Below are 22,226 nucleotides of genomic sequence, written 5' to 3'. Positions count from 1 at the left end.
AGACCCTTTTCTTCCTACTATGCCATTTGTCTTTCCTTTTCTGTGACTACTTCAAATTAAGTTCTGTATATTCATTTAATTTTCCGATTTAGGGAAGCTTTTCAGATTGTCTGAAAACGCTATCACAGCTGCTAAGTCCCTTAGAAGCTACCTTAGAAAGTTAGAGGCTGCGTGCCTCTTCTTACTCATACAAGCACTCAGAGTTAACAGCACCCTCTTGCCCTCTTGCATATTGGCAGTGCCTTCACTGTTAAACACTTCTCATTTTGTTCTCATTGCATTTCCATTTCTGTTACTCTGTTTGATATGTGAGTTGACTTCCTACAAGAAGTGAAATTCACTCTTTTGCAATTAAGTGGAATGAAAGACCTCTTGAAAGCTAGCAGAATTCTTGGGATCTACCTGTCTTCCTCTAAACACAAATCAACCTTCACTATGAAGATAAATATGATAGATGTCTTGGGTCATACAGTTGTGTTAGTATCAAAAACATCATACTTAAGTGCTTATCAGATAAACTAGACTATTTTGCATTTGATGCATTTATAAGACACATTGATTAACATACCATACTGTACAATATTTTTATTTGCTTTCTGCTATCATTATTCTATTATGAACATGACTAAAATTTCTCAAATGCTTTTGAATAACATAGGAGTATTTTAATTCGTTAAATAGGTACTAACATCATAGGTCATTAAAGTGCTAGGACAGTTATAATTGCAAAATCTTTTAATGCTGGCAAAAACATAGGTACCTCTAATTTGCACAATTTTGTGATTATTTTAGAAAATAGAAAAGAGAGATGAGTAAGAGATCTAAATATTATTTCTTTTGAACATTTTTGTGAATGAAGCTATTACTTGTTTGTTTCTCAGGCTGTAGATCATGGGATTTAATAAAGGAACTATGACAGTGTAAAATAGAGACTCCATCATGTCTCGGTCATCAGCCTGTGGGGATGCAGGGCCCACATACATGAAGGCGAGGGGCCCATAGTATAAAGATACAGATAAGAGATGAGCTCCACAGGTGGAGAAGGCTTTTCTTATACCTTTGACAGATTTCTTTTTCAAGATTGTAAAGAGGACAAATGTATAAGATATAAGAACAGTCCCAATGGTGAAAACTTAAATTGAACCTGAGAAAATAAAAACCATTAGAAAATTAATAGAAGAATCAGTACAGGAAATTTTTAACAATGGGATAATGTCACAGTAAAAGTGATGTATTATGTTGGAATTACAGAAGGTTAATCTGTAAAAAAAACCTTCATGAATTAAAGCATGAAGAAGGCCACCTAGAAATGACAAGACTAATAGCCAGATGCATAGTCCATTGGTCATAATGGCTGGATAAAGTAAAGGTTTGCATACGGCTACATAGCAATCATATGCCATTGTTGCCAAGAGAAAACATTCTGTGGTTACACCAATTGCAAAAGAAAAAAATTGTATCTTGCATTCAGAGAGAGATATCATCTTACTCTTAGCTAAGAAGTTCATCAGCATCTTTGGGGTCACTGTGGATGATAACAAAGCATCCACAAAAGCTAAATTCCCCAGGAATAAGTACATTGGGATATGAAGGTGAGGGTCTTTCCAGATGACAGCAATAAGACCAAGATTCCCCATGATGGTGATGAGATATATTACCAAGAATGCCAGGAACAGGGGTATTTTCCACTGTGTTTGATATAAAAATCCTGTGAGAACAAACTCTGTCAGCAATGTTGCATTTTCCTCTTCCATGTCCTCACTGCATGTCCTCTAAAATAAAATGCAACAAATGAAAGGGAACATTTGCAATGGCATTATGAGTTGAAATTGAGGAAGAGTTGTTGCAATAAATGTGCAATTATCAGAGCCCTCTTAATTTTTTGATCATTATTATAAATAAGAAATCCTATATTTAAGGTGTTAATGAAATGAAAAAATGAAATTTTTTTTGAAAATTGGGTAGTAATATGCATTCTCTGGATTCACTAAATTTATGTGCACACTCACTAATGTGATAGAACAAACCTGTGTCTGGTACATAAATGGAGGTCCTGGAGAAAAGGTTTTTGAAAGTTCTGAATAAAAGTCAATGAAATAAATGCCATGTGAAGAATGTTACACTTTATTTTTCATAATATAACTATGTACCAAATACTTTAAGATGGGAAAAAGCATCATAATATATTTTTTAAATTTTTTGATAGTGTAGAAAGTATGCTGTGGGATGGGTGTAAGGATACAGGAGTTTATCTGTAGGTGACTAATCTTAAAAGTTTTAATCAGAGAATGTGGTTAATTAAAAGGAATGGGTACTTAGAATAATTCCAAGAAATAATTCTAAGAATCATTATGATCTGAACCTTTAAACCAAGTTATAATTGTTTAATGACCTAGGTCATACAAAGTTATTATAACAAGATTAAGAAGATAGTACAATATCATTAAAGGAACAATTCAATCTTAGAACTATTTACCCTATCGATCGTATAGTCATAAAACTGAAATCTAACGACAGTGCAGTAACAATTATACAACTTCCCCCTGGCTATTTTGACAGCTTGTATACCTGATCTAAAATTTTAACGAATTAAATAGCATCTCAACATTTCTATAAAGCATAATGAAAATTATAAAAATTATTTCTTCCTTACCCATATTTTTGAAAGAAATTGTGGATATCCTTTAAACGTGTTACACTTTCTAGAACAGAAAAAAACCACAGTAGCACCGCGATGTTAATAGCACAGGCAGCAATTCACTGCATATTCATTCTTTTTGGAGGCTTCATTTCTGAATCTTAGAAAACTATTGGTTATAAAAATTTGGCTTGAGCACATAAGTGATCCAGTTCTGCAACTGGGTACTTTTGCCAGAAGATGAAGGAGTGAAAAAGTGAAGTTCTCATAAGATTGCCAGCGGACTCCCTGTAGAACAAATTGAAGCCATTCAAGTGGGCATTGTGAATTTAGACACATATGAGAATCCAGGTTGTCCCAAAGGTCATTACAGACTTCTGGAATTATAAACATCATTTCATTGTAGACACTTCTAGTTTTAACAACTGAAATAAGACTTTATGCCACTATTTACCACCACAGGTGACACTTCTGGCATATTTGTTTAAACTTTAGTATATATGTGAAATTTACTCTTAGGACGTTGATTAATATGGTCTTGTCTAACATAATCAAACCATAATTTTAATAAGACCAAAATTTTAGATTCAATTCAGGAACCAAAACCAAATAGAGTTGTCTTTCCCATTCAAATTTCAGCTTAAATTTTAGACATATACCAAGTTCCTCCATTTGAAGCTAAAATCTGATGGCAAATTTTACTAAGAAGAGGACAAGGAAGGAGTCAATATAAAACAAAGCCAGGGACTGCAGTGGGAGGTGCCCTAATTCTGTGCTTCTCAAATGATAAAGCCTATGACTTTCCTAGAGATCCTGTCAAAATGCAGATCATCTCTCAGTAGTTCTTGTGTGGGTCTCTCAGGAGCCTTTATTTCTAACAAAGTGATGCCTGTGGACATTTGCCATCCAACAGGCCTTCATCATGGGATGACATAGATTATCAAAGAGGCTTGATCACTGGAAAACAATAAATGGTAAATGTGCCTGGTATGAAAAGAGAGAAGCAAGGAAGGGCCAGGTGTGTTCAGGGCGGCCACATGGGGAGGCTCCCAAGGGAACTCGGAGGGTAGTCAGTGGTTTTTTTCCTTACCACAATTTACAGAAAAATTATAGAAGTATTATTGAGGGATTTTGAAAATGATGGCAACATGTTCAGTATTTTCTTTAGAACATTAACTCAGCAATCTATTAGTGAGCATTCTTTCAGAAAAATAGACTTATTTGTAATATTTATATTTCGTATTTAAATAGTGATTTGTAACATTCTTGACAGTAAAAGTATTCATTAAAGAAGTAAAATAACCTGCAGTTGAATCATGGATCATAAGTTAGTTGGAAAGTAAAAGCCATATTTTTTGGTAGATTCCTTAATTGCTTCTCCTTTTTTCATAGAATGTTTCTAGAAAAAGACAAAGAAATAAGACAAATACTACATAGAATAACCAGAAGTCACTGAAAACTCTTCAGAAGAGAGATGTAAGCAGTATAATATGCCAACATAAATACTGACATGACACAAAATTAAGTGGCCTCATCCCTGTATAACATAATGTTGGGAATAATGAAAAGGATGAAGAGATAGATTCTAAGGTATTCAGAATGCAGTGTCACTTGGACTTGGTCCCATATTTGATGGGAATGTAGTGGTCACTGAAGGAAAAAAGAGTCACTCTGTGAGTAGGCAGATAGTCATCCAAAATAGAGACCGAGAACTCAGATGCATTGACGAGTTTGTAGTATGAGCACGCTTTTAACATCCAGGTGGAGATGAGCTGTTTAGATTTAGCAATACAATTCTACAAGAGTAACAGAAATATTATTTTGGAAGTCATTTAAGTAGCTGGGGATATAGTTATGAATGTCATATCTACTGGAGAGTACACTAAAAATATATAATATTTTATAATAAGATAAAAAAATTGATGGTATAATGACCTAATTTCCTTTGGGTATATATCGAGTAATGGGATTGCTGGGTCAAATTGGAGCTCTGTTTCAAGTTCTTTGAGAAATCTGCAGACTGCTTTCCACAGTGGCTGAAGTAATTTATATTCCCACCAATAGGGTATAAGTGTTCCCTTTTATGGTAGCCTCTCCAGCATCTGTTGTTTTTTGACTTTTTAATAATAGTCATTCTGACTGGTGTGAGATGATATCTCATTTTAGTTTTGACTTGCATTTCCTTGATGATTAGTGATGATGAACATTTTCTCATATGTCTCATGATCACTTGTATAGTCTTTTTAGAAGCATCTGTTCATGCACTTTGCTCTTTGGTAAACGAGTTATTTGTTTTTTGTTTGTTGATTTGTTAAATCCCTTACATATTCTGGGTAGTAGACCTTTATTGAATGCATAGTTTGGGAATATTTTCTCCCATTCTGTAAATTGCTTACACACTCTATCGATAGTTTATTTTGTTGTGCAGAACCTCCTCTCTTTAATTAGGACCCACTTGTCAATTTTTGTTTTTGTTGCAATTGCTTTTGAGGACATAACCAAAATTCTTTTCCAATGCTGATGTTGAGAAAGGTATCCCTAGGATTTCTCCTAGGATGTTTACAGAATAAGTTCTTACATTAAATGTTTAATCCAGCTTGGGTTAATTTTTGTATATGGTGAAATGTATGGGACAAGAGATAAGACTCAAACCTAGCTCATCTGGCTCCAAATGCCATTCTCCTTCCAACACACAGTGCCTCAACTCAACTACATTCTGAATAAATTTGGATTCAATCCCCTGACTGTGCTAAGTTTGGTGGTGTACAGAACTGAGGAGCTGCCTCACCAGGGATAGCCCCCATCCTGTTTCCCCTTGAGGCAGGTTGTGGGGGCATTCATTCTTCTATATATGGCTAGCCAGTTTCATTCTTCTTCATATGGCTAGTCAGTTATCCCAGCACCATTTATTGAGTAGACAGTCCTTGCCCCATTGCATTTTTTGTCAGATTTGTTGAAGTTCAGATGATTGTAAGTTTGTGACTTGATTTCTGGGTGTTCTACTCTGTTCCAGTGTTCTATGTGTCTGTTTTTTTGTACCAGAGCTATGCTATTTTGTTTATAAAGACACACGTATTCATATGTTCATTGCTGTGCTATTCACAATAGCAAAGATGTGGAATGAACCTAAGTGATCATCAGTGGTAGATTGGATAAGTAAAATGTGGTACATATAGATCATGGAATACTATGCAGCCATAAAAAGAACAAAATCATGTCTTTTGCAGTAGCATAAGTGTAGTTGGAGGCCGTAATCATAAACGAACTAATGAAGGAATAGAAAACCAAATACCACATGTTCTCACTTATGAGTGGAAGCTAAACATTGAGAGCAAAGGGCATAAACATGAGTATAATAGACTCTGTGGCCTAATAAATTGGGGAGGGAGGAAAGAAGGAATCAGTGATAAAACTACCTATTGGGTACTATCCTCACTTTATGCATGCAAAATACTCATGCAACAAAGCTGCCCATGTACTCTTTATATCTAAAATAAAAGCTGAAATACAAAACATTTTGAGAAACATATAAAAAGGTTATGAAGGCAATGGATGTCATTCATTAGATGGCCAACACCTGGAACCCCTTTCTACCACATGGTGGCAGTCAAAAATTTCACCTAGATTTGCCCAATCAAACCCACCCAAAATAGAGTTGGATATAGAGAGATGGAGACAAATGTACATAGACAAAAAAAAATTCATGCAAAGGCAGTTGAGGCAAAAACATTAACATCCCATAATGTGCATCCTGTATCTACAACAATGTCACTGAAAATATGAGCTGTGTCATTGGCAGCAGAAACAACCACACTTATGGAGTTACTGTTGGGAAAGGACTTTGGCTGCTGACTGGCTGCTTCACTTCCTTCTGTTTCTGCCATTATTTTCCAGCTGATTCCTCCACCTTCCCTACCATTTCTATATTGGAGCCAATATCCATTCAATAAAATATTTCCATTGCTACCCAAACCCCTAGATGTTCAAAAGAGAGACAAGGGAGATAACAGAAAACGGTACTAAACAGAGTGATCAAGAGAAGAAGCAGGAGGGAAGTAGAAAGCAGGTTGTTGTGGACATAAATAGAGGAAAGATAACAGTGGACAAGTGAAGCACAGGGAAAAATGACAAAATAAATGCTCTACAGGACAAGGAGTCCAGGGAAATCACTGTGTGTTGAAAGGAAGCCATTTTTAGTGGCTTTAGTGAGAGCATCTTTAGGTGATAGAATAAAAGTCAGCAAATAAGAAGTGAAGGGGAAAGAAGTAGCACAGCAGTGAGGGGATGAGACAGAGTACTCTGCGACACGTGGAGAACAATTCGCATTTGTCTGCTGCTCATAAACTAATGTTTTTGCTTCATTAGAGTATTTAGGAAAAGTTCTCAAAAGTACAGATAGATAAGTGAGAGGAAGTCATCAAGAGGAGAAATGGATAGGAAATGTGGAAACAGAATTTGCGTGGGTTAAATAAAACAAGGGGGAAGAAAAATAGGCACAGGATAATCACGTCATAGATGGTAAATGCAAGAAAGACACGTTAATAAACAGGGAGAGAGACAGTATCAGAGATCCACTGAGCCAAAATAAAGGTTAAGGCTCTGAAGTTTGGGTTGAATGCCTGCCTTAACTTTAGTGTTCATTGATACTAGAGAGAGCTTTGAGAGTCTTTTCATTTTCTTTTTTTTAAACTCAAGTTTATTTCTCTATGGAATTAGTGTTTGATAAAGAGATTTTGACTTGAAATTTTACTTATAAATTTTATACTGTTCAGGAATATTTTGGCACTGTCTGAAAATTTATTCCATATTTAACTGTTACTCTACCCTTTTAATTACAGTGATTAAAACTAAATTTCTCTAAAAATCTTGTTGCTGGTGTTGTGAGCACTTTATTTTCCTCAGTTTTTTGTTTGATTGTTTGTTTTTTAGCAGAAACAAGTAAGCAAAAGAATTAATCCTGATACAGATATACCCTCCCAAGACTAAACTAGGAAGAAGTTGAATCTCTGAATAGACCAATAACAGGCTCTGAAATTGAGGCAATAATTAATAGCTTACCAACCAAAAAAAGTCCAGAACCAGATGGATTCACAGCCGAATTCTACCAGAGGTATAAGGAGGAGCTGGTACCATTCCTCCTGAAACTGTTCCAATGAATAGAAAAAGAGGGAATCATCCCTAACTCATTTTATGAGGCCAGCATCATCCTGATACCAAACCCTGGCAGAGACACAACCAAAAAAGAGAATTTTAGGCCAATATCCTTGATGAACATTGATGCAAAAATCCTCAATAAAATACTGGCAAATCGAATCCAGCAGCACATCAAAAAGCTTATCCACCATGATCAAGTGGACTTCATCCCTGGGATGCAAGGCTGGTTCAACCTACGAAAATCAATAAATGTAATCCAGCATATAAACAGAACCAAAGACAAAAACCACATGATTATCTCAATAGATGCAGAAAAGGCCTCTGGCAAAATTCAACAACACTTCATGTTAAAAACTCTCAATAAATTAGGTATTGATGGGACGTATCTCAAAATAATAAGAGCTATCTATGACAAACCCACAGCCAATATCATACTGAATGGGCAAAAACTAGAAGCATTCCCTTTGAAAACTGGCACAAGACAGGGATGCCCTCTCTTACCACTCTTATTCAACATAGTGTCGGAAGTTCTGGCCAGGGCAATGAGGCAGGAGAAGGAAATAAAGGGTATTCAATTAGGAAAAGAGGAAGTCAGATTGTCCCTGTTCGCAGACGACATGATTGTATATCTAGAAAACCCCATTGTCTCAGCCCAAAATCTCCTTAAGCTGATAAGCAACTTCAGCAAAGTCTCAGGACACAAAATCATGTACAAAAATCACAAGCATTCTTATACACCAACAACAGACAAACAGAGAGCCAAATCATGAGTGACCTCCCATTCACAATTGCTTCAAAGAGAATAAAATACCTAGGAATCCAACTTACAAGGGATGTGAAGGACCTCTTCAAGGAGAACTACAAACCACTGCTCAATGAAATAAAAGAGGATACAAACAAATGGAAGAACATTCCATGCTCATGGGTAGGAAGAATCAATATTGTGAAAATGGCCATACTGCCCAAGGTTATTTATAGACTCAATGCAATCCCCATCAAGCTACCAATGCCTTTCTTCACAGAATTGGAAAAAACTACTTTAAAGTTCATATGGAACCAAAAAAGAGCCTGCATTGCCAAGTCAACCCTAAGCCAAAAGAACAAAGCTGGAGGCATCACACTACCTGACTTCAAACTATACTACAAGGCTACAGTAACCAAAACAGCATGGTGCTGGTACCAAAACAGAGATATAGATCAATGGAACAGAACAGAGCCCTCAGAAATAATGCCGCATATCTACAACTATCTGATCTTTGACAAACCTGACAAAAACAAGCAATGGGGAAAGGATTCCCTATTTAATAAATGCTGCTGGGAAAACTGGCTAGCCATATGCAGAAAGCTGAAACTGGATCCCTTCGTTACATGTTATACAAAAAAGTAATTCAAGATGGATTAAAGACTTAAATGTTAGACCTAAAGCCATAAAAACCCTAGAAGAAAACCTAAGCAATACCATTCAGGACATAGGCATAGGCAAGGACTTCATGTCGAAAACACCAAAAGCAATGGCAACAAAAGACAAAATTGACAAATGGGATCTAATTAAACTAAAGAGCTTCTGCACAGCAAAAGAAACTACCATCAGAGTGAACAGGCAACCTACAGAATGGGAGAAAATTTTTGCAACCTACTCATCTGACAAAGGGCTAATATCCAGAATCTACAATGAACTCGAACAAATTTACAAGAAAAAAACAAACAACCCCATCAAAAAGTGGGCAAAGGATATGAACAGACACTTCTCAAAAGAAGACATTTATGCAGCAAAAAAACACATGAAAAAATGCTCATCATCACTGGCCATCAGAGAAATGCAAATCAAAACCACAATGAGATACCATCTCACACCAGTTAGAATGGCGATCATTAAAAAGTCAGGAAACAACAGGTGCTGGAGAGGATGTGGAGAAATAGGAACACTTTTACACTGTTGTTGGGACTGTAAACTAGTTCAACCATTGTGGAAGTCGGTGTGGTCATTCCTCAGGTATCTAGAACTAGAAATTCCATTTGACCCAGCCATCCCATTACTGGGTATATACCCAAAGGATTATAAATCATGCTGCTATAAAGACACATGCATACGTATGTTTATTGGGGCACTTTTCACAATAGCAAAGAATTGGAACCAACCCAAATGTCCAACAATGATGGACTGGATTAAGCAAATGTGGCACATATACACCAAGGAATACTATGAAGCCATAAAAAATGATGAGTTCATGTTCTTTGTAGGGACATGGATGAAGCTGGAAATCATCATTCTCAGCAAACTATCACAAGGACAGAAAACCAAACACCGCATGTTCTCACTCATAGGTGGGAATTGAACAATGAGAACACATGGACACAGGAAGGGGAACTTCACACACTGGGGCCTCTTGTGGGGTTGTGGGAGTGGGGAGGGATAGCATTAGGAGATATACGTAATGCTAAATGAGGAGTTAATTGGTGCAGCACACCAACATGGCACATGTATACATATGTGACAAACTTGCACGTTGTGTACATGTACCCTAAAACTTAAAGTATAATAATAATAAAATTTTTAAAAAAATCCTGATGCAGACAATATAAAGAACTAGCGACAATAATTCCACTTGGATGAAGTGAAAATATTCAGCTGGGCATTGTGGATTTAGATATGTATGAGAAATACAGATTATTCTACAGTGTACTATGGACTTCAGAATCATAAACATTAAGTCACTGGAAGCTAGTTCTAGTTTTCACAATTGAAATTATACTTTATGCCACAATTTTCCACAATATGTGACACTAGTAACATTTTATGTGAACTTCAGTTTGTGTATAAATTGGATGTTCTTCATCAGAAAGATATTTAATGGATGCTGGGCTTAATACCTAGGTGATGGGTTCATCTGTGTAGCAAACCACCATGGCACATGTTTACCTAGGTAACAAATCTGCACATCTTGTACATGTAACCTAGAACTTAAAATAAAAACTGATTTTTTAAAATTGGATGCTCTTAATGTTTTGATTAGAATAGTCTCATCTGAGCTAGTCATGATTTTAATAAGGCCAATGGTCTAGATTCCCTTCATAAGCCACCTACAGGTAAAATTGTCCTCCTCATGCAAACTGCAGCTCACAGTCCAGATATTTACCTAACTTTCAGGTGAGTTGAAATCTGATGAGAAATTTTATTAGGCAAAGTCAGGGGAAAAGAAAAGAAAAAACAAAGACAGTCTTGCAATGTATTCCCTCATAGGTGGTGCTTTTATATGCTTTCGAAATGTCATTCTATCTTTATATCCAATTAGAATGTGTGTGTGTGTGTGTGTGTGTGTATGTGCACATGTGTGTGTATTTTTTCCATAGACTCTAGGTGTAAGTCAATGACTGACTTAACTCAAACTGCTCCTTCTCTCTGTGTTACCACCAAATGAGTTCTTCTTGCATGCTACCCAGATAGAGCCAATTATCAAGACAGGGGAATTGCAATAGAGAAAAAGTTTAATACACACAAAGCTGGCTAAATGGGAAAACAGAGTTTAATTATAACTCAAGTCAAACTCTTTAAATATTCAGAGGCTAGAGCCTTTTTCTTTCTTTTCTTTTCTTTCTTTCTTTCTCTCTCTTTCTTTCTTTCTCCTTCCTTCTTTTCTTCTCTCTTTCTTTCTCTATCTTTCTTTTTCTTTTCCACTTTTTTTTTGAGACAGAGTCTCACTCTGTTGCCCAGGTTCGAGTGCACTGGCAGGATGTCGGCTCACTGCAACCTCTGCCTCCTAGGTTCAAGTGATTCTCATGCCTCAACCCCCCTCCCCCAGATCCCCACCCAAATAATTAGGATTACAGGCACGCACTATCATGCCTGGCTAATTTTTGTATTTTTAGAAGAAACACAGTTTTATCATGTTGGCCAGGCTGGTCTCAAACTCCTGGCTTCAATTGATCTGTCTGCCTCAGCCTCTCAATGTGCTGGAATTAAAGGCATGAGCCATTGCACCCAGACAGAGTCTAAGGATTTTTAAAGATAGTTTTTCAGGCAGAAGGTTAGGAAATGGGGAATGCTGATTTGTTGGTTTGGGGATAAATGCATACGAAGTCAAAGCTGTCCTCTTGTAGTAAAACAGTTTCTGGAAAAGAGCTACAAGAACAGACAAGCAAGCTTACCAGTCTGGGTGGTGCCAGGTGTTTCATCAGAATACAGGTTCCAAAAATACTAGGTTTTATAATCATAATGTTATTTGCAGAACTATTTAGGGAGGTTAGGAATCTTGTGGCCTCTGGCTGCATGACTCTGGAGCCATAATATTTAATCTTGTGGCCTGGACCCCAATAAAGGAGGAGGTTTGATTTGAGGAGGGGCTTTTACCATCTTTGTTTCAAAGTCAAACCACTATAAACTGAATTCTTTCCAAATGTAGTTTGGCCTATACTCAGGAATGAAGAAAATCAGCATGGAGTTTAGAAGTACTGTCTAATTTTCCTATTTCAGATTCACAGTCAAAATATTCATATGTGAGATTTTTCTTATTTTCATAATGTTATGAAATGTTTTCTCATTTTCATTTCATTATGTTCTCTATATTGTCATCTACCTCATAACTCTGAGTCTACTAAGTCTTTTGCTTGGTTGTGTTTTCACCTGTAAGGGTAAAAGAAAACTAGTCAGTTACTTTATAAAGTCAGCTCATCAGATGAACCAGGTCTGCCTTCTTTAACCATTTTTACACCTTGGTCAAAATCTGAGCTCAGAGCAATAGTGAAAAATATCCTGTCTCAAACATATGCCCCAGAAATTTTCTGTGGAATTTCTAATTCTTCTTGGATCATATGATTTAGGACTCCTTCATCTGTACTAGTTTATTCACATGATCCTGGAACCTAGTGAAGCCTGTAGCTGAAGCTAAATGTTGCATACCTAAGATAGACAGCAAAGATCCAATCCCTCAATCTTCCAGGGAAAGACCAAAAGTGCTGAGGAAATAGGAAATAATCTCTTAGAATCCATCCCCAAAGTATTTCATCAAAAACTCACTTGTCTGTCATGCAATCAAAGAAAAAAGGCTAAACCAGTCTCTGAATGTAAGACAAGATTAGCGGTACTATTTGTAAACATTGTAGTCAAACTATGTTGAGTTCAGGCATAGAAAATCCTTGTCCTATTCATTGATGAGATCCACCCTGAAATCTTTAATGTAGTTACAAAACAAAAACTGGAATGATATGTAAATGATGGGGCCAAATAATTACCAAAATATTTTGCCTATTGGCTTAAAGACTATTTTGATTTGGTTGTTTTGAGATTCCCTTTAGAAGAGAAATTTAAAACAATCTCCATTTGTTAAGAGATCTACATATCTGGTCCAGGAAGAGTAGTAGCACTAAACCTCTAAATAATGGAGAAGGCATTAATTTAATCTACATCACAAAACCAGCTGTCTTCTTGTCTTAACTGGGTCTCTATCAACACTCATTTTGTTTATTTGTTTCGGAAAATAATGGTACTTCAGTCTGAAATCTAAGCACTGTCACTTTAACATGTAAATAATCTTACATGTCTACTGTAAGAAATGAGACCTTTATATTTTACATGCAAATTTCAAGGACACATCACATCTGAACAAAAAAGAGGCATTTATAAATGAGGCAAAAGAAAAATAGTAAAAATATTTTCCAAAAATATTAATAAAAAGCTTTGGTCACCGGGACAGGACATCTTAACTTGTTCCAAATATGAGATACACAATTCATGTCTAGATAGTCTTATAAATTACTGAGTTTTTTTTTTTTTCTTTTTTTTCTTGAAACACAGTTTTTTTCTGTCAGTCAGGCTGGTGTGCAGTGGTGTGATCTTGGCTCACTGCAACCTCTGCCTACTGTGTTCAAGCGATTCTCCTGCCTCGGTTTCCCAAGCAGCTGGGACTAGAGGGGCGCACCACCACACCTGGCTAATTTTTCTGTTTTAGTAGAGACAGGGTTTTGCTATGTTGGCCAGACTGGTCTCAAACTCCTGACTTCAGGTGATTCACCCGCCTCGGCCTCCCAAAGTGCTGGGATTACAGGCAAGAGCCACCGTGCCCAGCCTTGAATTGGTTATTATTGTACCTGACATGTGGCCTCAATTTTAGAATGAACACTATAATACTTGCTTCTTTCCATATGTGTATGTGTGTCTATATATGTTTGTATGTGTGACATTTTGCTACCTTTGGATGGTATTGCAAAATTAATTCGTAATAGAGTTCTATTCATTTGGCCTATAGAAGAATATGTACTTATATGAATTAAGGATTCCTTAAACTCAGAAAGATAGAAATTCACCAATGTATTTTTCAGGTTCACATGATCTGTGATAATCTATTTTAAATCAAAGCTACTTTAAGTGTGTTGGTTTAACTAAAATAGACATCTCTTTAGAGTTTTCAGAATTAAATATAATACAAACACACAACTTTTATATTAGCTGAGGTTACTAGTCAAATAAGTTTATATTATCTCTACCTGATGTTTAAAGTCAGAAAACTAAGAGTTCAACCTAAAAACCTGTGTGAAAATATAACAGCATTTAGATCATATATATCAGGCACAGCAATAAAACAAACAAACAAAAACTATATATTTGACTTTTAGATTGTTGCTTTTATGATGACTTACTTATTGTAAATATAGTTAAAAAGAAAGTAATTTGAGAGGATGCCTGGCTATGTCTAATTTCTTATGAAATTTTCTTGACTAACCCAAATAATTCAGTATAAATGAATTAAATAGATGTAAGCACAATAAAAGTTTATAAATGAACTTTCAAACCATAATTATGTTATCAATAAGTCTGCTTAAAAATACCTTCCTACTTCTCTGTGGTAAATAATACCCTTAGAATTTCACACAGTTGAATTACTATTATCAATAGTCATTGAATATCTGGATTATTTCCAAACAAATTTTTTTAAAAATATCAATTGCTGAATATATGTTTATCTAATCTGGACTTCTTATTACAGAAGAAATAAAAATATTTGGGTTCATTACCAACCATGTCCTGTGCCACACTGAAAAATTATACAACAGGAAAGCACATGCTTCTACAAATTATGAAATTGTATATTATAGATTTGCCAATCTGTAAAATGCTGGTGTGATGCATATTTGGCAATTGCTTCTATTCCAGAAAAGAAAGTTACTAAGAGTTTAGAATTCTAGTTAATGTGTGGTAATTAATACTACTAAATAACATAAAGGAAACACCCCTGTATGCAAAGTATCTGTCTAATCTCAACAGATTTACGGGAAAGGCTCTGACAAGTAAAGATTTCTAATAACTTTAGAAACACAACACGAGACCAATATTAAAGGAACTTTGCAAACAATTAGGCAAAGTATACCTTTTGTAAACAGAATTAATACATTTATCTTCTTCTCCTTAGCTAATCGCTCCAGAATACAGAAACCATCATTGAGTATTTTTATTTTGATTGCAATATAGGTATTTGCAAAATTTTTTATTTTTATTTTTTGAAACGGAGTCTTGCTCTGTCACCCAGGCTGGAGTGCAGTGGTGCCATCTCGGCTCACTGCAAGCTCCGCCTCCCAGGTTCATGCCATTCTCCTGCCTCAGCCTCCCTAGTAGCTGGGACTACAGGTGCCTGCCACCACGCCCAGCTATTTTTTTTTGTATTTTTAGTAGAGATGGAGTTTCACCGTGTTAGCCAGGATGGTCTTGATCTCCTGACCTCGTGATCCACCCGCCTGGGCCTCCCAAAGTGCTGGGATTACAGGCGTGAGCCACTGCGCCTGGCCAGGTATTTGCAAAATTTTAATCAGAATAGGTTCTTATGATATAACATAATTATGGTTATATTACCACAACAGTGACTGGAATGTCATATTGGAGAATGTGCAAAAATTAGATATGACTGGAGAGTTTTAAGAAACTAAGAATTGACTTTATGGAGCCAATTATGCCCTGCTTTACTCCATTTAGTGTTGTAATAAAGAAATTCTTGAGGCTGGGTAATTTATAAATAAAAGGTGTTTGTTTGGATAACACTTCTGCAGACTATGCAGAAAGCATGGCTTAAATGTCCACTTCTGATGAGGGTTTCAGCCTCCTTCACTCATGACAGCAGGTGAAGTGGAGCTCACATATGTAGTGATCACGTGGTGAGAGAGGAAATGAAAGAGAGTGGAGTGCTGGGCTCTTTTATCAACCAGCCTTCATGGGAACTAAGACAGTAAGAACATACTTATTACTATGAGGATGGCACCAAGGCATTCATGAGAGATCGACCCCCATGACCCAAACACCTCCCATCTTCTACACCTCCAGTTTTTGGAATCAAATTTAAATATGAGATTTGCAGGTGTTTATCAAAAAAACTACAGCCAGCTCCTTGAGAAAATCTGGCCTGATAGCTGCTCACAAGCTTTCTAACAATACTGGTAAAGAGTAAGAGAGACCTTACACTCTGGAAGGCCCGGGAAACTGAAAGATACTTTTAGGACCTTTTTGAGTACAGGGGAGTTTACTAAAATCTATCAGTATTGCAGGTGAAACTAATGGTATGTTGTTGGTATGACTTTATAGCTTGAAGAACCTTTAAAGTCTAATCTGAGATTATTTAGTAAAGGTCCTAACAAGGCCTTCTTAAAAAGAGATGATCAATTCCTATTCCTACTTGTACTTATGTAAATACTCAGTTGAAGTTTAATGAGGATAGACCTATTTTGTAAACAAATTAGTCTTACTGTAATTATATATGAAAGAAATGGGGATGAATATAGAGGTAAAAATCATGTTTCAGTAGATAAATACAGTGCACCCATAATTAAATTCCCGTTCTGTCCATTGTCTTTGCTATTTTATTATCTACTTAGAAACTGTCCTATTCCTGAAGTGCTACAAGCTAGGGCTGGACAACTTGATATAAATGTCAGAGGATAATCTTCATGCATGATGCTTAGTGGCCCACTCAGGAAGTTCACCAAACATTCAATGACATGACAAGAGATATTCAGACTGAAAAACAGAAAAATTACCAGACTGTAACTGCCATTTTATTTCATCATCTAAAGATGTTTTGTGCTGAAATCTAAAAGTCTTCTCAACTAACTGCCCTCTGGGCTCACATGCTAAGCTTACAGGTAGCTTTAACCATTAATCTTTTGTTTTCCTTTGGTTCATTTCAGTTGGTTTGGTTCAGGTGTACTTTGGCTATGGAGTATACCCCAGTCCCTTGGCATTATCCCTGTGATAGTCATTACAATCTTCCTGGTGTGCTGTATTTTCTCAAGAGTTTTAAATACACCTTGTAGCCACCACATGTGCCAGATTTTCTCACTATGATTAGAATAACAAAAACAAAGTGTCCAATAAAAGAAATATTTCTATAAGAGGTCAAAGATTGTAAATTATGAGCTCCATACTGAGACAAAGACAAACCAGCTGTGCTGGTCACAGAAAGTGGCAAGTGTGCCTGAGTTTTGGTCAATATCCCATAATGGAGAGGCTGACCAGAAGGGAGAAAATAGTGAAAATAATTAAATTAAATTTTGTTAGGCTGACATGGGTCCAGCAAAGTGGGTTTGTACCTAAGCAAACAGAAATCCAACTCATTATAAATGGTAAAACAAAAGTTAACTTTAACCAATCAAAAACCCCTAACTAATTTCTAACTAGGGATTTTCCACTGGAATGGTCAAAATAACACTACTGCTCCACTTTAACCAATACAATCTTTACTTTTGCCATACTTCCACATTTGCCCTGTAAAAGCCTTCATCTCCTCTCTTGCCCCTTCAGGAAAGCCCCAAACGACATGCAATCTGGTGTTTCAAAATAAATCAAGTCTCCTCAGATAAACTCTAATTTCTAATGCTGCTACATTTGTATTTTAACTATATATGTAGTAATATATATCTTGTATCACTATACATACACATGCAAAAATAATTGTATGCATATGTATACATACTGATATAGATACCTAAAACATACACGCATATAATCTGATAGCAATGACAATCTAACAAAAGGAATTGAAGAGGGATATAATTAGTTAGAGTTCCGTTTGCAAAAAACAATCCAACTGCAATGTTAGGGAAGTGAGTGATTGTTAGAAGGATGGAGGAAATAAGTAACTAGAGGTTTGCAAAACTACATGTGAGTAGTTTTTAGTGTAAGGACCTCAGTGGTATCAGAATGTGAAAGGAATTTCAGTGTTGAAAGTGAAGGATGGGGTGGACTGGTAGAAAGATGATTAACATACTTGAAGTACATGAAGTGTTAAGAAGGTTAACAATCAAGGAGTTTCTGAGGCAGAAAATCTCCAAACTCTTACCGAGTTTTCATGTTTCCACTTCCTCTTACTGGGCTCCATGATGTCATATCATGTTAACATTATTTGAACTTCCATGGTAGGCATTTAAAGCCCCCGATTGATATAACACATTCCAACAACCTTGCAATATTATTGATTTCTACAAAACTTGGTAGCTTCATTTCTTCCTAAAAATAGTAAAACCATTTTCTTTCTATCACGATACTTATTTCTTCTCTATGCCTACACTAAATGTAGTTATTCTATTTAATCTTTTAATTTTCTGAATTAGGGAAGCCTTCCGGAATATCTAAAATCATATAAATATAGCTGGGAAGGCCCTTCAAAGCCATCCTAGAAAGTTAGAAGCAGCCTGCCTCTTCCTACTCATACAAGCACACGGAGTTAAGAACATGCTCTTACACTTTGGCAGTGCCTTCACTGTTATCTCCTTCTATTTTTATTTTTCTCATTGCATTTCAATTTCTGTTTATTTTGTTACTTATCCTGTGAGTTGACTCCCTACCAGAATAGAATTCACCCTTTCCTAATGTAGTGAAATGGAAGACCTCTGATGGTAAGCAGAATTACTGGGATTTACCTCTGTTCACTCAAAAACAAATCTGCCTCCACTATGGGTTAAAGGTGATGGGCATCTCAGGTAATACAGTGGTATTAGTATCGAAACCATCATACTCAAGTAGTTATATGATGAACTAGGCTATTTTATTTGCTTTCTGCGATCATTATTCTATTATATGAACATGATAAAAATTTCTAGAATGCTTTTGAATAACATAGACATATTGTGATTAGACATATTGTGATTAGTTTATTAGGTACTAAAACATTAGCTCATTAAAGTGCTAGAACAGTTATATTTGCAAAAATGTTTGAACAACATAGTTACCTCTAACTTGCACAATTTTGTGACTATTTTTGTAATTAGAGAAAGGATACTAGTATGAAACCTTAACATTTCTTTTTAACATTTTTGTGAATGAAACTATGACTTGCTTATTTCTCAGACTGTAGATGATAGGATTTAACAAAGGAATGACGACAGTGTAGAGTAGAGGCTCCACCATATCTTGATCATCTGCTTGTGGAGATGCAGAGCCCACATAAATGAAGAGAAGGGGTCCATAGTATAAACAGACAGAGAAGAGATGGCCTCCACAGGTAGAAAAGGCTTTCCTTACACCTTCATCAGATTTCTTTTTTAAGACTGTGAAGAGAACAAATGTATAAGATACAAGAATAGTCACAATGCTGAATACCTGAATTGAACCTGAGAAAATAAAAACCATTAGAAAATTAATAGAAGAATCAGTACAAGAAATCTTAGACAATGGGATAATGTCACAGTAAATGTGATGTACTATGTTGGAGTTACAGAAGGTTAGTCTGAATAAAAATCCTTCATGGATTAAAGCATGAAGAAGACCACCTACATATGACAAGATTAATAGCCGGACGCACAGTTCATTGGTCATAATGGCTGGATAAAGTAAAGGTTTGCATATGGCTACATAGCGATCATATGCCATCGTTGCCAAGAGAAAACATTCTGTGGTTACGCCAATTGCAATGGAAAAAAATGTATCTTGCATTCAGAGAGAGATATCATCTTACTCTTAGCTAAGAAGTTATTCAGCATCTTTGGGGTCACTGTGGATGATATCCAAGCATCCACAAAAGCTAAATTCCCGAGGAGTAAGTACATTGGGATATGAAGGTGAGGGTCTTTCCAGGTGACAGCAATCAGACCAAGATTCCCCATGATGGTGATGAGATATATTACCAAGAATGCCAGGAACAGGGGTATTTTCCACTGTGGTTGATATAAAAATCCCGTGAGAACAAACTCTGTCAGCAGTGTTTCATTTTCCTCTTCCATGTCCTCACTGCATGTCCTCTAAAATAAAATGCAACAAATGAAAGGGAACATTTGCAATGGCATTATGAGTTGAAATTGGGGAAGAGGTGTTGAAGTAAACCCTAAAATGATCAGAACCCTCTCAATTTTTTAATCAGTCCTATAACTGATGAAATGGTATTTGTTGCAATGAAAAAATGGAAAAAATCATATATTTTGGTTTGAAACTGTGCAGTAATTAACAGATTTTAATAAAAAGAGGCTCATTCTCTGTATGCAGTATATTTCTATGGACACTATTGAGTGCAGTAGAAAAATTGTGTGTCTGGCATATGATCCAGTGTCAACAGGAAAGATTTTTGAAGGGTCTGAATTAAAAAAAAAAATGAAATAAATGCCATGTGAAGAATTTTAACCTTTATTCTTCATATAATAAGCATGTGCCAAAAATTTTAAGATGGGACATTATATCCTAATATATTTTTTAAATTTAGTTTTTGATAGTGTAGAAAATATGCTGCAAGAAGAGAAACTGGACTCAGGGATACAAATTAGAAAGTTGTAGTAAGTTCCAGGCAATCCCTAATCAGATTACCCATAAATACTATCTGAGAGAGTGTTTTTGAAAAATATAGGTTGTGAGGTTTTAATATAGAAATTATTTCAGGAATGAGGTCTTGGGGTCTTTATTTGAAAATACCCTCCAGTTGATTCAAATGCACGTTAAGTGTCTAGTCTTTGTGTGATATGACATTGAAAGAGATGGTAAGACAAAGAGATATATTCTAAAGAATTCAGAATGTAGAATCTCTAGTATTCTGTGACATATTTTGTGGGAATGAAGTGGTCAGTGAAGGAGAGAGGAGTTACCTGGTGACTGGGAAGATGGAAATTAAACATTGAGAACTCAGATATTCTGACAAGGTTTTGGTGTGAGCATCATCTGGACAACTAGGTGTGTTCTGATCAGTAATATGAGCCCATGAGATTTCAATAGAAATGATTACTTGGATTCATTGCGGTAGTCAAAGGCATAATTAAAAATGATGTATCCATTGGAGAGCAAAAAAGAAACAAAAAGGATGGCAAGAAAATCAACTCAAGCCAGTTATATTAAAGAGGTAACAAAGTGAACATATGTCCTGTTAATGGCCAAGATGTGACCTTATTTTGCCATCCAAGACATAGAGGCTGTCAGAGGTTATCTACTGCCCTGGAAGCCAAAAGAACTAGAAACTCATTTTTCCATTCTTCTTACATCTAGAGTAAAGGAAGTGATCTAGGATGGCCAATTAAACACATTGATCCTACATTTGGAATATGGAGAGAGAGAGAAATACAGGGACAAAAGACATTGGTTTCAAAAGTAGCCAAAGCAGAAATACCAGGACTCTACTTAATGCAACTTTTATGTGCATCAATAACATTTACAGTGTGAGATGTCAAATTATTGTCAAACATGAGTGTAAGGATACAGGAGTTAATATGTAAGTGATTTACCTTAAAAGTTTTAATTGGAGAATATCAGAACAATTCCAAGAAATAATTCTAAGAATCAGTGTAATTTGAACCTTTAAACCAAGTTTTAATTGCTTAATGCCCTAGTTCATATTAATTCATTATAATAAGATCAAGAAAATAGTAAAATATTAAAGGAACAATTCAGTCATAACTATTTATCAATATTATAGTCATAAAACTATAATATAAAAATAGTCCAGTCAGAGTCATCCAGTTTAGTACTTGCTATTATGACAGCTTGTTACCCAATCTAAAATGTTAATGAATTAAATGGCATTGTCAACATTTCTATAAATGATATGGAAAATTAGAGAAATTATTTCTTCCTTACCCGTATTTTGAAGGAAGTTATGGATATCCTTTAAACACGTTGTGCTTTCTAAAAAGAAATGCATACAGTAGCACAGCAATGTCAATAACACAGGTAGCCATTCATTGCATACTCATTCTTTTTGAAGGTTTCATTTTCCAAACACAGTAAAATGTTGTTTATTAAATTTCATTTGAGCATATAAGTGGCCCAGTTGTGCAACTGGGGACTTTTGCCAGAGGAAGGAGTGGAAAACTGAAATTCTCATAAGAGTGTCAGAGGACTCCCTGTAGGACAGATTGAAGCTGTTCTAATGGGCATTGTGCATTTGCACATGTGTAAGTCCAGGTTGTCCCCATGGGTATTACAGACTTCTGGAGTCACAAACATCATTTCATGGTAGACACTTCTAGTTTTAACAATTGAAAT

At 35.8% G+C, this 22,226-nt stretch overlaps 2 pseudogenes; both read right to left on the bottom strand.

The window, feature by feature from the left end:
• Nucleotides 1–821: 821 nt before the first annotated feature.
• On the bottom strand, nt 822–1,805 carry LOC100972619 (olfactory receptor 5H14-like; annotated as a pseudogene).
• Nucleotides 1,806–19,046: 17,241 nt separating this feature from the next.
• Nucleotides 19,047–20,038, bottom strand: LOC100967351 (olfactory receptor 5H15-like; annotated as a pseudogene).
• Nucleotides 20,039–22,226: the final 2,188 nt, after the last annotated feature.

This window comes from Pan paniscus, chromosome 2 (genome assembly GCF_029289425.2).
Source record: "Pan paniscus chromosome 2, NHGRI_mPanPan1-v2.0_pri, whole genome shotgun sequence".
In the NCBI taxonomy this organism is placed as follows: Eukaryota; Metazoa; Chordata; class Mammalia; order Primates; family Hominidae; genus Pan; species Pan paniscus.
The sequence above is the reverse complement of the archived record's forward strand: the minus strand, read 5'-3'. Positions and strand labels throughout refer to the sequence as shown.